General features: G+C 33.1%; 1 pseudogene; it reads right to left on the bottom strand.

Annotated features, from left to right (window-relative positions):
* LOC107610946 lies at positions 3098-7390 on the bottom strand (annotated as a pseudogene).

The following is a 7533-nucleotide window of genomic DNA, read 5'->3' as shown; positions in this document are numbered from 1 at the left end:
TTTATTGAAGTGGTCTCCTATAATTAATAATGAGAAAGTACCATGCCACTATATAACTTAATATGCTTCTTATTTTCATTTTTTTTTTCTTTTGTTATTTCCATTTAAAGGTTTATCCCTTAACTATGTCCATTTTTTATATGGGAAACAATAAAGTAAACACAAATAATTAGCATGGATTGAGCTATTCATATAATATATCAGCTTGATAGTTGATAGTAATATAGAGGTAATGACCAAATCAGTACTCGAAAGATTCAAACGCTGACATTTTGGTACCTCACTATTGTTATTGACAAAATAGTCCTTAAAAGGTTTTAAAATTTGACAAGCGTACCCACAAGTTTACCGGAGCACATTTCCGGCAAGCACAGTGCTGATGTGGCCACCGTATTTTGGTGACTTGGCAAACCACCCCCAAAGTTTCCTTCCCAACGCACGCTCCCTCCCCTTCCCTCTCCCCACTGTCGCAGCCCCCATCCCCAACGCACACTTCTCCCTAATCGCAGTCCCCACCACATCACAAGCCCCTCCCCAACGTACACTTTCCCTTCCTCCCTCAACACCACCATTCACAACAACAACAACTTTAACATCAACAGCAACAACAACCTCCACCACTCTCTCTCTCTCTCCACCACTCCCCCTTCCCCAACGCACACTCCCCTCTCCCTCCCTCAACACCATCATTCACAGCAACAACAACCTCAACATCAACAAAGTTGCCCCAAATCATGAATTGTCCCAAATTTTTAGGTTAAATTATCATTCAAAAAGATTAATCACAATAAAACTCAGAAACAAATTCATATACAATAATCAAAATAAAATAAAATAAAATAAAATAAAATACAGACACCACCAAAGCAAGAATAGAAGAAGAACACCAGACACAGAGGGGGCAGGACACGATAGAGCCAAGATGGAACTCAGACAGAGGAGGCATGGCAACGACTGGGGCTAGTAGCAAGCAGATACAAGCAGTGAAGGCGACAGCGGTGAAGGCATGCAGACAACGCAATGCTACGAAGGAGACACTGACGGACGCAGAAGACCCGACGACGAGATGGCGACAGTGCGGTGTCGATGACACTGGCTTTGTAAGACTGAGAAGGTTGAGCTCTACTGCTGTTTTGGGGGAGAGTGAGTTGAGAGTGTGAGACACTGTGTTAGAAAGGAGATTAGAATTCAAAGAGGTAAGGAAAGGGGATTAGGGTTTAGAAGGGGGAATTTTGGACTGAGGAGGGGGGAAGTGCATTGGAGATGGGGAATTAGGGTTAGAGAGGGGGAGGGAAGAATTTGCGACAGTGCGGGACACTGGCTTTGTAAGACTGAGAAGGTTGAGCTCTACTGCTGTTTTGGGGGAGAGTGAGTTGAGAGTGTGAGACACTGTGTTAGAAAGGAGATTAGAATTCAAAGAGGTAAGGAAAGGGGATTAGGGTTTAGGGTTTAGGATTTTGGACTGAGGAGGGGGGAAGTGCATTGGAGATGGGGAATTAGGGTTAGAGAGGGGGAGGGAAGAATTAGGGTTGGGGAGGGGGGAGAATGCATTCAGGAAGGGGAAGGGGGGAGTGCGTTGGGGAGGGAGAAGGAGAAGGAGAAGAATTAGGATTAGAGAGGGGAAGGGAAGGATTAGGGTTGGGGAGGGGGAGAATGCATTCATGAAGGGGAAGGGGGGAGTGCGTTGGGGAGGGGGAAGGAGAAGAATTAGGGTTGGAGAGGGGTATTTGCCATGTCATCAAAATGCAGTGGCCATGCAGCACTGTGCTCGCCAGAAATGTGCTCCGGTGAACTCGTGGATACGCTTGTCAAATTTTAAAATCTTTTAAAGACTATTTTGTCAATAACAATAGTGAGGTATCAAAATGTCAGCGTTTGAATCTTTCGGGTACTAATTTGGTCATTACCTCTTAAAATATATCTTGTGTCTTTTGATTTTATAGTCATAAAACTGTTTATTATATACTTGAATGCTATCATCTTTATAAAAACTTGATTTGGTAATTTGCTCAAATGATTTTGTCTATTTTCAATTAAATAGTTAAAGATTAAAAACAAAATATTAGCAAATGCAATGGTAAAAAAAATATGTTGTTAGTCTTATTAGTGTATTAATAACATATTTACGATGAAAAAAATTTTCATCATCAAAATGAGTGTCTAAGTAATAGATTATGCGTTCGTCAATGAAAATTACCATCAGGTATCCATAGTCACCTTCTTAATGGAAACATATATCTAAACCATAAAATTTTGACATGAGTGTTATGCATGTTGCTAAGGAAAAACTATATATCCTAAATAGACAAAAAAAAACTTACAAACTTCAAATTAGCAATAAGTTGCATAAATTTATAAGAGAAAGTATGGGGGAGCTAATAGTTTTAGTGTACAATGTGTACAATGGGTTTAAAAATGAAGGTATTTTAAAAATTAAAAATTAGATTTTTAATTAATTATTTAAATTCAGATTTTGAAATTTAAAAAATTAGGATTAGTAGTTAAATTCATTCACATTACATATAGTCCCTACACCCAAACTCTAGTAGAGCCGTCACCCTCCATCTGCTACCTACACTCATTCTGTGCCTCATAGTCCCCTCTCTCCTCATAGTCGGCGGCAACCATCCGGTGACCAGGTAACCCAAACCTCAGCATGGCCGTCCCCATCCCGAAGCAGCTTCATCCCCTTCCGGAGCAGCTCTGTGCCGCCTCCTCTGCTGTTGGAGCCTCACCGCGAATATAACCCCTTCCATCCCCTCACGTAACCGTGCCATCGACGCTGTCACAGACTCCAGCCTATGTCGCCACGAGTTCCCGCATATACCACCAAAAGCTCAACGACGCCGCTGTTCATAGCATTGCCATGTCATCAAAACGCAGTGGCCATGTCAGCACTGTGCTTGCCGGAAATGTGTTCCGGTGAACTCATGGATACGCTTGTCAAATTTTAAAATCTTTTAAAGACTATTTTGTCAATAACAATAGTGAGGTATCAAAATGTCAGCGTTTGAATCTTTCGGGTACTGATTTGGTCATTACCTCTAGTAATATATAAAATCAAACTCGAATCTACGAATAAAAAAAAAAATACAGATTTCATCCATCCAAAGGAAATAAAATAAAATTCATAACCACTAGATGATAAATTTAATGTGTTATAAGAAATTAAAGCACTCTTAAAATTCACAAGGAATCGTACATGCAAGGGTCAACTATGTCTATCTATATATATATTTTATTTACTCTTTTTCTTTTCCGAGTGTTCCTTTTCCATTCTTTCAAACAAACTCCCATCATAAACAGCTCGAACAATTTCTTTATGCAGTAAACCATCCTCATTGCAAAGAACGTACAGGATTTTCCACTCTGTGTAACTAGCAAGCCTGATAAGCATCAAATGGTAGCATGTTAATTAAGATTCGCTAAATATAAAATTGACATTGATATAGGGACAAGCATATTAATATTAAATATTTCCCACGTGCGTTTGGTTGAAACTTTAATTTTTAGTCCTCAAAATTTTAAAACGTTTTCCGTTTACTTTTAACATTTTTTAAGGATGTTCATTTTATCCCTTCATTATTGAATTACTTTTTCTTAACCCATACACACACCACCATTGTAGCTGCCCACATGGTGGTGGCCTAGTGGATAAATGGACGAGATATCCAGATAGGCAAATTTGAAAGGAAAAAACAAACTATTATTAGATTCAATAATGCTAATATACACTAAAAATAAGTTATTAAATTAGCCACTAATATAAAATATAAACTAAAATATAAAATACACATTAAAATAAATTAAATAACATATATTTATAGATAAATTTATAATAATTAATTTGATTATTAATTTTTGATATGTACGTAATATTTTTGTATTAAATTATAATAACTTTAACTGAAAACCAGAGAAGTACAATTGAAACTCTATAAAAACACTATAACAAAATTGGATCTTTTTTTTTTGGTGACTAACAAAATTGGATCTTTGATCGGATGTTAAGTACACTTAGTGCCATGTTCTCTCCATATTAAAAACATTTGAACACCTACCTAAGATGTGTGATAATCTTTGAAATACCTAATTTAATCTTTGTAAAAAAAGAATTCAGGCACTAGAATGGAAGTCATAATAAAATTTAGAAGTTATAAAATTTAATTTTAGAAAAGCATAAGAGTCTGAATGCTTTTAAAATATTTTGTCTTAAACTCAATAATTTTGCATCGGTGGTGAGTATGATGATGAAGATAGGTGACTTACCATCCTTTATGATCCTTAGGAACTCTGTTTGCCTTTAGCATCCCCATCAATTCATCAGATGTTAAAGCATTTGGGTGCTTCCGGGCATACTTTGTGAAAATTTCTTCGAATTTTGAAGGAACAAACCTAAATGCATATACAAGCTAGTAGAGTAAGAAAATAAAATTGTGTTTACATTTTGTTCTAAAATTATTCATGTACCTGGAAATTCTAAGATTTTTTTTTCTTATTAAGAAAAATAAAAAAAGAGGCAAAAAAACATAACATAAAATCAGTTTATTAAATTATGGTTGTTATACCTAGAGACTAAAAACACACACTAGAAGTATTTAATTAAGCCTTAGTTTGGTAAAATTTTTTGAAGAGGTGTTTGTACTTTAAAAGTTCAAGTTTTTCATTTTGTGTTTGGTAAATAAAAAAGACCATGTACTTGTGCTTGTAACTTTTAAAAAATCGGGATACTTTTGAAAGCACCTAAAATAGAAATTTTCAAAGTTGATTTCTGCTTTTCAAACTTTAAAAGTTTAATATAACCTTATATGTTAACTAATTTTTAAGTTTAATGTTTGTATTTATGTCTATTATAGTATTTTTAAATTTTAAAAACTATTTTACCAAACACAATTTTTATTGCTTATGTTATTGAAAATTATTTTTAATTTGATTTACTAAACATAAATGCTACAACTTTTAAAAAACTATTTTTTAAAAATTAACTTTTGTAAGCTATTTTTAAAAAATAAAAGTTTTACCAGCCTAATTAAATCGATAGTAAAATCTCAAACAATTTGTTAGGTGAAAAAGCTACCTTCCTTCGGAATCATAAACACCAGAGTCACTACCATGTTTTGCTCTTTGGATATTTTTAACTTCTATTGGTAGCCAAATAGAAAGAGCCTTGCCCTACACAGCATCATAAGAATTGTCATTAACCAGATGAATCATGTTATATGTTAGTACAAAAAAGTACATATTTCTAACAATCATTAATTAAAAAAAAAGATGTATACAATTTATTTATTTGTAATTTTATTTACACACAAAAAATTAACTATATATATATATATATATATATATAGTTAATTTTTTGTGTGTAAATAAAATAACAAATAAATAAATTGTATACATCTTTTTTTTTAATTAATGATTGTTAGAAATATGTACTTTTTTGTACTAACATATAACATGATTCATCTGGTTAATGACAATTCTTATGATGCTGTGTAGGGCAAAAAAAGTTGGATAATTCTGTTATAATAAATTTAATTATTTTATCATAAAAAAGTTTATTATTATTTTAGTAGAAATTAGATGATTGTATCAACCTTGGTAAGTCTCCCATGGGTAAATGATGCCGTCATGGTTCCTATCAAAGAATGCAACATGCTTTTGCAGAACATTTTCATCATGTACTTTTGCCGTCTCTTTTACTTTCCCTGTGAGACAGAGGAAGCACCATAACAAACGAATTAGATGAAACAGAAAACAAGTTTACATTCTTATAAACTGTGAACCACACAAAAAGAGTTGAGAGAAGGATGACGATTGAATGGTAACATGTTATAGGCGTTTCTACGAATTGAATCAATAATCTTAAGATTACACAAACAATTTAGCTGTTGCTCCAAAACTTCCCTTTTATATATGTATATATGAACAAAAATATAAACTGTAGAATAGTGATAGAAGAATATTTTATTTACATAAAAATTGATAAATCCACATCAATTTATCATTGTCCTAATTTTTTTTTCTGTATTTTCTATACATTTTCATTATGTATCAGACTAGAAACCGTTTAAGTTCACTTTACTCGTATGAAAATCAGTGACGGTTGTGCTTCAAAGTTAAGTGTATATAACTTGTGTTCGTTACTCAAAAAGTTGTGAACTATTTATTTCACACGTCTTGTGCAAATATTGGACGGACTTGTGGAAATAATAGGGGGAAAATATCCTGTACACACGGCAGTAACAGAATTTGGTTTTGAAAGGCGATAAACAAACGAAATTGGTAGAATGAAAACGAACTTCAACATCCAAATCTAAAACAAGAGATAGGGTGGTTTGGAAACTTTAGAAGTAATTTTTTTTAACTTTTGACTTATAAAAAGTAGTAGTATTAATGTGTGCAATTTTCAAAACCAAATTGCAACTTTTTAAGAAGCTATTTTGAAACTTATAAAGAAGTTAAAAAAATGACTTTTTTCATAATACTTCTACTTTTCATCACATTTTTATAAAATAAGTACTTCTAGAGTTAAAAATTCAAACACAAAATAACTTATTTATAAATTATTTTTAACAGAATTATTTATTATTTAAATTATTTTATCAAAAAAAGCTTAATTAAGTTGGTTACCCAAACTGGTATATAAATAATTATTTAAAAAATAAATATAATTATATTTTTATATTTTCACTGTATTAAAATTAAACTAAAAAAATAATAAACATAAAGGATTGGGATAGTGCGAGTAGAGGGCAACTTCAAATATATGTTTCCGCCCTCGATTTAAGCTTTCACATCCTCACCCCTATGTGTAAGAAATCTGATTAACCGGCTATGGCCTGGTTGAATAAAGCTTCTAAAAGAATTAGAAAGTTTCATATACTTAAAACTGAGACATAAAATTACGGTTAAAAAACTAAATACTTATCACGTTAACTAATTTGATTACTGTTAAACCAAAATAGTTTTAACCTGAACAATTTTAAAAATAGAATATTACAAGCAATAATAATACAGTATACAGATTAAATACCCTCTTGGCTATTCTTGTTGCTGAATTCTGCTGAAGGAAAGGAGGTAGCCATGATTGTTTGTTTGATGGATCAGGTACCGGAGAGAGAAAGGGCACTTTATTGCAGTGAATGATGATGATGATAAGGCAAGAGAATTGAAGGAATGGCAGAGAAGCAAAGTGTGGCTATGGATGGAAGAAGTGCTTTACTTAAGGGTTATGGATCGGATTCCTTGTGATTAAAGGTGAAGTAGTAGTATGTAGTAATACTATTCCGTGGGAGGCGATTCCTGACGTAATATGTCTGCTTTAATTTGTTAATGTTTTGTGATGAATGACTTCAAGATTCCCACGGTTCTTGCTTTCATGGCTGGTGTGAAACGTGAACGCATGTGTACAAGCAATTTAACTTTATGTCTGCGTATATATTCATATATATGGACTTTGTGTCTTTGGATTACAATTTACTAACCGGGAATTTTTATAAAATTGATTGTATAAGATTAATAAGATTATTTAGA

This window comes from Arachis ipaensis, chromosome B08 (assembly GCF_000816755.2).
Source record: "Arachis ipaensis cultivar K30076 chromosome B08, Araip1.1, whole genome shotgun sequence".
NCBI lineage: Eukaryota > Viridiplantae > Streptophyta > Magnoliopsida > Fabales > Fabaceae > Arachis > Arachis ipaensis.
This window is presented reverse-complemented; position numbering and strand designations above follow the sequence as displayed.